We start from the raw sequence: 10,884 nt of genomic DNA on the forward strand, positions 1-10,884 counted from the left end.
TTAAAAATAAGCTGTCTTAAAAAAAAAAAAAAGCTGGCTTTGGGGCGCCTCGCTGGCTCAGTCCCTAGAGCATCTGACTCTTGATCTCAAGATTGAGTTCAAGCCACATGTTGGATGTAGAAATGACTTAAAAATAAAATCTCGCTTTTTCGCAACGGGTCTGCCGCCAGAACACAGGCGTCGTGAAAACCACCACTAAACCTAAACCAGAATGGGAAAGGAAGGGACTCACATCAACATTGTGGTCATCGGGTTCTTCCCTTTGCGCTGGGTTCAGAAGAGGCTTGTCCCGGGTGTCCTCCCTGTGGCAGAAGGAAGGTCACGTTGGACCCCAATGAAGTCGCCAATGCAAACTCCCGTCAGCAGATACGAAAACTGATCGAGGATGGGCTGATTGTCTGGAAGCCTGTGACTGTGCATTCCCGAGCTCCCTGCCAGTAAAACACTCTGGCCCTCCGGAAGGGCAGGCCTATGGGCATTGGTAAGAGGAAAGGTGCTGCCAATGCTCCAGTGCCTGAGAAGGTAACGTGGATGAGGAGGATGAGAATTCTACGCAGGCTGCTCGGAAGCTACCATGAATCTAAGAAGATTGACCGCCAGCCACATGTATCATAGCTTGTACCTGAAAGTGAAGGGTCACGTGTTCAAGAACAAGTGGATTCTCATGGAACACATCCATGAGCTGAAGGCAGGCAAGGCTTGCAAGAAGCTTCTGGCTGGAGCAGCCTGAGTGGCTCAGCGATTTAGAGCTGCCTTCAGCCCAGGGCATGATCCTGGAGACCCCTGCATGGAGCCTGCTTCTCCCTCTGCCTCTCTCTCTCTCTGTCTCATGAATAAATTTAAAAAAAAAAAAAGAAGAAGAAGAAGAAGCTTCTGGCTGACCAGGCTGAGGCCCGCAGATCTAAGACCACGGAGGCCTGCAAGTGCCGTGAAGAGCGGCTCCAGGCCAAGAAGGAGGAAATCATCAAGACTGTCCAAGGAGGAAGAGACCAAGAAATAAAACTCCCTCTCTTGTCTGTACATAGTGGCCTCAGCATTAATCAGATCAGTTATTTAATAAAACAAACCTTTATCTGCCAAAAAAAAAATGTTGTCATTGGACACATGGATTTGGGCAAGTCTACCACTACTGGCCATCTGATCTACAAATGTGGTGGGATTGACAAAAGAACTATCGAAAAATTTGAAAAGGAGGCTGCTGAGATGGGAAAAGGCTCCTTCAAGTATGCCTGGGTCTTGGATAAACTGAAAGCTGAACGTCAATGTGGTATCACCATTGATAACTCCCTGTGGAAATTCAAGACCAGCAAGTATTATGTGACCATCATTGATGCCCCAGGACACAGAGACTTTACCAAAAACATGATTACAGGCACATCTCAGGCTGTGCTGTCCTGATTGTTGCTGCTGGTGTTGGTGAATTTGAAGCAGGTATCTCTGAGAATAGGCAGACCCGGGAGCATGCCCATCTGGCTTACACACTGAGTGTAAAACAACTAGTTGTTGGTGTTAACAAAATGGAATCCACTGAACCACCCCACAGCCAGAAGAGATACGAGGAAATCATTAAAGAAGTCAGCACCTACATTAAGAAAACTGGCTATAACCCCAACACAGTAGTATTTGTGCCAATTTCAGGTTGGAATGGTGACAACATGCTGGAGCCAAGTGCTAACATGTCTTCATTCCAGGGATGGAAAGTCACCTGTAAAGATGGGAATGCCAGTGGAACCACACTGCTTGAAGCTCTGGATTGCATTCAGCCACCAACTCATCCAACTGATAAGCCCTTGAGTCTGCCTCTCTAGGACGTCTACAAAATTGGTGGTATTGGTACTGTCCCAGTGGGGGGAATGGAGACTGGTGTTCTTAAGCCTGGCATGGTGGTCACCTTTGCTCCAGCCAATGTTACAACTGAAGTAAAGTCTGTTGAAATGCACCATGAAGCTTTGAGTGAGGCTCTTCCTGGGGACAATGTGGGCTTCAGTGTCAAGAACATATCTGTTAAAGATATTCATTGTGACAATGTGTTGGTGACAGCAAAAATGACCGACCAATGGAAGTAGCTGGCTTCACAGCTCAGGTGATTATCCTGAACCATCCAGGCCAAATCAGTGCTGGATATGCACCTGTGCTGGATTGTCACACAGCTCACATTCCTTGCAAGTTTGCTGAGCTGAAGGAGAAGATAGGTCGTCGTTCCAGAAAAAAGCTGGAAGATGGTCCCAAGTTCTTGAAATCTGGGGATGCTGCCATTGTTGATATGGTTCCTGGCAAACCTATGTGTGTTGAGAGCTTCTCTATCCTCCTCTGGGCCGTTTTACTGTTCGTGACATGAGACAGACAGTTGCTGTGGGTGTCATTAAAGCAGTGGACAAGAAGGCAGCTGGAGCTGGCAAAGTCACCAAGTCTGCCCAGAAAGCTCAGAAGGCTAAATGAATATTATCCCCAATACCTGCCACCCCAGTCTTTTTAAAAAAAATTTGTATTGCAGTTCAACTTGCCAACATATAGCATACCCAGGGGAATATTTAAAAAAACCAGAGCTAAAAAAAAAAAAAAAAAAAAAAAAAAAACCAGAGCTGGGGGCTCTCACAATGCCAGATTTCAGGTTGTTCTACAAAGCTGTGATCATTAAGACAGTGTGGTACTGGCACAAAAACAGACACATAGATCGATGGAACAGAATAGAGAACCTAGATATGGCCCCTCAACTCTATATTCAACTCTATATGTCAACTAATATTTGACAAAGCAGGAAAGACTATCCACTGGAAAAAAGTCTCTTTAATAAATGGTGCTGGGAAAATTGGACAGCCACGTGCAGAGGAATGAAACTAGACCATTCTCTTACACCACACACAAAGATAAACTCAAATTCAATGAAAGATCTAAATGTGAGACAAGAATCCATCAAAATCCTAGAGGAGAACACAGGCAACACCCTTTTTGAACTTGGCCACCCCAGTCTTAGTCAGTGGTGGAAGAACCGTCTCAGAACTGTTTGTGTCAATTGGCCATTTAAGTTTTATAGTAAAGGACTGGTTAATGATAACAATGCATCGTCAAACCTTCAGAAGGAAAGGAGAATGTTTTGTGGACCATTTGGTTTTTTATTGTGCGTGTGTGGCAATTTTAAGTTATTAGTTTTTAAAATCAGTACTTTTTAATGGAAACAACTTGACCAAAAATCTGTCACAGAGTTTTGAGACCTATTAAAACAAAAGTTTAGGGCAGCCCGGGTAGCTCAGCGGTTTAGTGCCAACTTCAGCCCAGGGTGTGATCCTGGAGACCCAGGATCAAGTCCCACATCGGGCTCCCTGCATGGAGCCTGCTTCTCCCTCTGCCTGTGTCTGTGCTGCACCCCCCTCTGTGTCTCTCATGAATAAATAAATAAAATCTTTAAAAAAAAGTTTAATGAGAAAAATAAATAAAAACAAAATCTCAAAAAAAATAAGGTGTCTTTGATAAAATGAAATGGCAGTGAAAGAGACAATAGGAAAGCTTCCTCTTATCCATTTGCCAATATCTTCATCCAACTCTAAAGATTTTGCACAAGGGAATTTAACTCTGCAAATGGGTCAATATTATGCTATTAGTTGCTATTTACATATTAGTGAATGTACTTGTAAAAACTTAGTTAACTAGAATTCTTTTCCTTATAGTCTATATGTAAGACCATCCTTTCACTTATGCTAATGTAGTTCTTTACAGAGCTTGCTATAATTTTTTTGTGTGAATTTGCAGCTTAATCCAGTGCTAAACATGATAGGAAAAAAGTCTTCACTTTGATTCGTTACTGTGTTTTCAGTGAACAGCAAAGACTGTATGATTAATACAGCTCTAACAAAAATGAAGTAACTATGTCATGTGTTGGTCCATTATTTGATAGGCAAAAGCAAGCTGTGGTATTGACAAAATTCTTTCACAGACAGATTACACTGTTGGCACCAAAGAAGATGGACCAGATCAGGAAGAGTAAGAAAGGAGTTTTTTTTTTTCTTTTCAAGTTTTTATTTAAATTCCAGTTAGTTAACATACAGTATAAATTTAGTTTCAGGTGTAGAATTTAGCAGATTCAACACTTACATATTACACCTGGTGCTCTCATCACAAGTGCCCTCCGAAATCCCTATCACCCATTTAGCCCATCACCCTGCCCTCTCTTCTGGTCACCATCAGTTTGTTCTCTATGGTTAAGAATCTGTTTCTTTGTTTTCTTCTCTTTTCTTCCCCCAATGTTCATTTATTTTGTTTCTTAAATTCCACATAAGAGTGAAACCATGTGGTATTTGCCTTTCTCTGACTTATTTTGCTTAGCATAATACTTTCAATCCTTCCACATCATTGCAAATGACAAGATTTCATTCCTTTTTATGGCTGAGGAACATTCCATTGTGTATATATTTAGATAGATATAGATAGATAGATCCCACATATTTTAAAAGATTTTATTTATTTATTCATGAGAGACACACAGAGACAGAGAGACAGGCAGGGACATAGGCAAAGAGAGAAGCGGTATAGGCAGAGAGATAAGCAGCCACATCTTCTTTATCCATTAATCAATGGACATTTGGGCTTTTTACATAATTTGGCCATTGTTGATAATGCTGTTATAAACATCAGGGTACATGTATCCCTTCAAATTGGTATTTTTGTATCCTTTGGGTAAATGTTATTAACGGATCATATGGTAGTTCTATTTTTAACTTTTTGAGGAACCTCCATACTGTTTTCCAGAATGGCTGCACCTGTTTGCATTCCCATCAACAATTTAAGAGGGTTTCCCCTTTCTCAACATCCTTGCCAACACCTGTTGTTTCTTGTGTTTGGGTGTTGAGTTTGATTAAATTCTTTATAGATTTTGGATACCAACTCTTTATCAGATATGTCATTTGCAAACATCTACTATTCCATAGGTTGCCTTTTAGTTTTGTTGATTGTTTCCTCCATGGTGCAGGAGCTTTTTATTTTGATGAAGTCCCTATAGTTTGTTTTTGTTTTTGTTTCCCTTGCCTCAGGAGACATATCTAGTAAGAAGTTGCGACAGCCAATGTCAAAGAGGTTACTGTCAAAATCCTCTGGGATTTTGATGGTTTCCTCTCTTACCTTTAGGTCTTTCATCCATTTTGAGTTTATTTTGTGTATGGTGTAAGAAAGTAGTCCAGTTTCATCCTTCTGCATGTGGCTGTCCAGTTTTCCCAACAGCATTTGAAGAGACTTTTTTCCATTGAATATTCTTTCCTGCTGTGTCGAAGATTAGTTGACCATAGAGTTGTGGGTCCATTTCTGGGTTTTCTATTGTGTTCCACTGATCTATGTGCCTATATTTTTGTAAAAGATTTTATTTATTTATTCATTAGAGAGGCAGAGACACAGGCAGGGGGAGAAGCAGGCTTCCCATGTGGAGCCTGATGTGGGACTAGATCCCAGGACTCAGGGATGACGACCTGAGCCAACGGCAGATGCTCAACCACTGAGCCACCCAGGTGCCCCAAAGATATCCAAACTTAATGAGGTAAATGGATTTGTGGCCAGACAACACAAATATTATTTAGAAATACATTTAAATCACCAAACGTTTAGCTGATTTGGTTATTAAGTTAAAATGGTAGAAGCCTGGGCCGCATAATGCAGCCAGTAGAAACGGGTACTGGCTGTGGCCAATTAAAAGTTGCTTCTTGTCAGGACTGCGTATGTGGTTGGGGATAGGCTCCACCTGCCCAAGACCAGCTGATTCACTTGTACTGAGCATGTGCTCCAGGTCAGGTTAGCTAGGGACCTATCTAGGTTAGCTGGGACCTAGCTAGGAAGTATCAGGAGAAGCCTGATGGTGGTGAGGCCAGGAAGCTATTGGGGATACCTGTATTTGCCTAATTCCAAGCCCTAATCTCCACAATGCACATCTTCCCCCTAAAGGCAGAGCCGGAGGAAACCGCACTGCCTTGCCAAGGAGGGGCCAGGCCTAACAGTGTGAGTATTCCGCAACTGGATATGTCGGTATAATGATAAAAAGAGATTGTGCTAAGGAGAACAGAAAAAATCTCTGAATCCCTAAAGAATCATTAGAAAAAGCATTTTAAAGCACAGTGAAATTGCACACATAGAAAAAATTGAGGCTTACATAGCAGAAATAACCACTCAGTAAATAATAAGCAGGAGGGGGGGTAAACGTCCGAGTTCCCTGACCTCTAGGCTGCGCCGCTGCGAGGTCCCCGCCCCAGGTGCGATGCGGGGGTGCGTGCTGCGCGTGCGCAGGCGAGAACCTGGACCCGGGGCAGCTGTGTGGAGAGGCCAGAAAACGAGAAGTGAGCAGGTGGGGATACGACGCATCTACGTAACCTGCACAAATGCGGATATCGCCCCTGGACTCCGAGCTGAGGAGACAGGGCCGCCTGGTCAGGACGGAGTTAGCTGGGGAGACCCGAGGGGGCTCTGCCGACCGGTGAGCCTGGGGCCCGGCAGCGACCCGGCAGAGGGGGACTCGCTGGCGCCACCGTAAAGCTGCTGCCTCGGCAAGATTTTTGGGGCGGGCTCCCTCCGCCCTCCGCCCTCCGCCCTGGAGGCTGTGCAGGTGGTTTGGGGCCAAAGCGAATCCCCCAGCCGGGAGGGCCCGGGCTGCGCTGGCAGCGAGGGCTGTGCCCAGGCCAGGGAGCATAGTCCCCCTGAAGGCGGAGCTGAGGGAAGCTGGGGCACTGCCTCGCCGGAGTTGGGCCCCAGAGAAAGCCGAGCGCCTTCCATAAGAGACACCCGGGAGGGGAGCCTGGGCGGCCCCGCCTGTTACGCAGCAGACGCTGGGTTTCAGCGCGGGAGGTGGAGGGGGCTCCTGTGGGTCTCTGCTCCCAGCACGGGGGGGGTGGGGGGGGCTTGGGACTCCCTCGCCTCCTACACACACACACCCGAGCCCTCTCTCTCTCTCAAAATAAATAAGCCTTAAAAAAAAAGAGAGACGGGATCCCTGGGTGGCTCAGTGGTTTGGCGCCTGCCTTTGGCCCAGGGAGCGATCCTGGAGTCCCGGGATCGAGTCCCACATCGGGCTCCCTGCATGGAGCCTGCTTCTCCCTCTGCCTGTGTCTCTGCCTCTCTCTCTCTCTCTCTCTCCCTCTCTATCATAAGAAAAAAAAAAAAAAGAGACATACCTGAGAGCTTTGACTGCTCGAGGGGACCCCATCAAGGCAGCCAGTCCAAATAAGGACAGTCACCAGTTTGAAGCTGCCACCTCAGAAGTGTTCTCAGGGGTAGCCCGGCCCTGCCTGGAGGCTGGCCATGCGAGGGGCTGGCGGCGGGCCTGAGCTCGCGGCTCCCGAGGCCCGGGCTGCCGGCGGAGGCCGCTGGGCTGCGCACTGCGCACGTGCAGGATGAGTAGCCGGGGCTCTGGGACCGGGCAAATGTTTGTGGAGAGGACCGGTCATGGGATCGAGCTGTAGGGGGCACAAGGCCTCTGCATAATTCCAAGGCCTAAGCAACATGAACGTGCATCTTCTCCCTGAAGGCCAAGCTTCGGGAGCACGGACTTCCTTGTGAAGATGAGCTCTGGCCATCTGCTGGGGAGCTTTACTGAGAGACGTTTGGGAGACGTGATTACCGCTAAGCGCAGGACCCCATCGGGGCGGCCAGTCAAATGGGGACTATTGCAGTTTAAAGGTGCCTCCTTAGAAGGGTTTTCAGAGGTGGGCTCTGTCCACCAAAAGGCTATGCAGGGGGTGGAGGCCTGACCCCAGGACAAAAGGCCTGGAGAGCCCCAGCTGTCCTCGGCAGGCTGATGGGGTATATTCTGGGCGTTCACAAGCGGAGTATGTCAGGATAGCCAGCGCCCTGGAACAATGCAGTTTCTGGAAAGGCCAGCTTCAAGGGAGCAAGTTGAGGGGTGGGGTGCAGGTAGATGGCATCTGCCTGACTCTAGGTGCTAGCATATGCCAACGCACATATACCTCCTGAGGGCAGAGCTAGAAGAATCTGGACTGCCTTGTCAGGGAGGGTCTGCTCCGGATCATCCTTGTGCTCTCCAATAAGAGACACCTGGGAGCCTTGATTTCTGGAGAAGTCCAGGACACCATCAGGCAGCCAGTTAAAAATAGTTCCCAGTTTAGAATGGAGCCTCAGAAATACTTTCAGGGTGTGAGCTCTCTGCACCCTGAGGCCCCTTGAAGTGGTTGGGGTCTTTCGAGAGTTCCATGGCCCTGGAGTGCCCCCTCCAGCCTAGGCCAACTGACAATGTGGGTACTGCTCATGCACTGGCAGCGCAGGTCAGGGTAGCCAGGGTCCTGACACTGGACATAGAGGAAGTTGGCTGACAGGAGGAGGCCATTGAGGGTAGCTGGCATCTGCCTAATTCCAAGCCTTAACCTATACAAATGCACATATTCCCCCTGAAGACAGAACTGGGGAAATCTGGACTGCCTCACCAGGATGGGTAGTGTGGGACACCTGGGATCTTGACTGCTAGAGAAGCTAGGGGTGGCATCAGGCAGCCAGTCCAAGCAGGGACTGTCTGTCACCAGTTTAAAGCTGTTAAAGAAGACTTTTGGCAAGAGTGGGCACTTTCCACCCCAGAAGCTACACAAGGTTTGGAGACTGGCCTGAGCCCAGCAGACCTGCAGGGCCCCAGCAGCCAAAGACTGGCTCACAGCTGGCATCTGCCTAATTCCAAGCCCTAACCTACACAAATGTACATATTCCCACTAATTCTGCTTTATTTTGGGAGGTAAATAATCCTCAGACTGATTCTGTCTTTGTCTGCAATGTATTTAACACTAGTTCACTGTGCAATTTCACAAGCAATTAGCATACAGGATAATGTCTTTTAATTTACCGATACAGAAAAAGCATACTCCAAACCAATGTTAGGTTAATCATACTACTGTTCCAGGCAAGAGGAGACGAAAAGAATGAAGCTCAAATTTAGTTGCCATTCTTCCTCTTTATAGGAGCTGGTACTTGGGTGAGACAGCTTAACTACTTGCCAGCACAAAAGTCAAAGTTCCTGTGTTGCTGGAGCATGTTGCTAGGGCAGGAGGGTGCTGGTGTTGATGGGCAAGAAGAACCCTTTCCTCAAGGGCGCACTGCCAGTGAAAGAGTTGCCTTTATTCTGGCAGGGGCTAATCGCCCCAAGGTCTTTGGAAAGCTATTTTTTTTAATTTTTTTTAAAGTTTCTGGTATTTTAATTAATTTTTAAAGATTTTATTTATTCATTAATGATAGACACAGAGAGAGAGAGAGAGAGAGGCAGAGACACAGGCAGAGAGAGAAGCAGGCTTCATGCAGGGAGCCCGATGCGGAACTCGATCCCGGGACCCCAGAATCTGAAGGCTGAGCTGAAGGCAGGCACTGAACCCCTGAGCCCCCTAGGGATTCCCTGGAAAGCTATTTTAGATCAATGAAGAGTACCCTTGTCCAGAATGAACACCTTTGGGTAGTAATCACAAAAATCTCCATCTTTGTAGACAAAATGTCCCCTTGGATAGTTGCTTCTTCATATGTATTTATTGATATGTCCCCAGTCAGGCCTCTCAGCTGCTGAGCTACTGAGTTCTTATGGGCGAGAACAGATGAGGTGGTGACACCCGGATATAATTTAATTTATTCTTATAACAAAACAACATTACTACCAAAAACAAAACAAACAAAAAACACCTTTTTTTTTTTTGGTCTTTGCTGTAAGCAAGTGGATTTGAAAGCATATCAAACCAATACATAATAATCCGTCCTGTGATTTCAAATCACTCACACACTAATTAATACTAACGACCCTAATGGGGCGCCTGGGTGTACCGTTGGTTGAGCCTCCAATTCTTGGTTTCTGCCTGGGTAGTGAGCTCAGGGTCCAGGAATGGAGCCCTGCATGGACCTTATGTCAAGCTCCTCGCTCAGCATGTAGTCTGCTTGATGTTCTCTCTTCCTCTCTCTCTCTCTCTGCTCCTCCTGCTTGTGCTCTATCTCTCCCTTTCTTTCTCAAATAAATATTAAAAAAATATTATGGGCCTAATGCTCTGTACAAACCTAAGTTCACAAAAATATCAATCCACATTGTGATTCTACATCACTTACAATCCTAATCTCAACACTCAGTCATATTTTGCAAGTATTTTTCCTTTGATGCACATTCTTTTACACCATAGTTTAATGACCAGTTTAAGCAACCATATTTCTAATATTACCAAGATAAGCACAACAAAGAACTCTCTAACGTGGTACCACATCCAATCACTAAGTGGCCAAAAGTTAAGCTTCTTAAACCACTCAGTTTAACTTCTTTGACAGTTTTGTTTCCAAGTCAAAATCTGTTTTTTTAAAAATATTTTTAAAAAAGTGATCCCTATGCCCAATATGGAGTTTGAACTCACAACCCTGAGATCAAGAGTTGTGATCTGAGTTGTGATCTGAGTTGTGATCTGGCTCCTGACTGAGCCAGCCGTGTGGGCCTTCCAAGTAAAGATCTTTTTTATAAAGCTCCATGGGGTATGGCTTGCATAGCGCTGTCAAGCACATGTTCAGTTGCCATAACATCAGAATTCACAGCTGTCATTATTTTAGGAAATTCATGTTTTCTCTTTTCAATTCCTGCAAATTACTTTATTACTCACATCTTTCCAAATCTTCCTTTTCTTGTCTTAAGTTTTCAAATGCATGATTTACATTTGCTAGATTAATTTTAGGTGGTTCAATGTGAAACATTTCTCTGGTTATTTTAATAGTTCCTTCATCTTCTGTTGAGCTCAAATAAATGCCTTTTTTCTTCTGTTGTCACATTCATTACCTGTTTTAGTTTTACACATGCCATCATGTTGCATTTCTTATTTTTCCCTTGACTCCAATAAGTTAGGGTGAGGGTGGCTTAGAGCGTGCTATCATGGTCCAATTTCCTATATTAATTGGCTAAGC

At 45.6% G+C, this 10,884-nt stretch overlaps 1 pseudogene; it reads left to right on the forward strand.

Annotated features, from left to right (window-relative positions):
- Nucleotides 1-211: 211 nt before the first annotated feature.
- LOC100682589 lies at nt 212-1,000 on the forward strand (annotated as a pseudogene).
- Nucleotides 1,001-10,884: the final 9,884 nt, after the last annotated feature.

The sequence above is a fragment of the Canis lupus genome, chromosome 6 (genome assembly GCF_011100685.1).
Source record: "Canis lupus familiaris isolate Mischka breed German Shepherd chromosome 6, alternate assembly UU_Cfam_GSD_1.0, whole genome shotgun sequence".
NCBI lineage: Eukaryota > Metazoa > Chordata > Mammalia > Carnivora > Canidae > Canis > Canis lupus.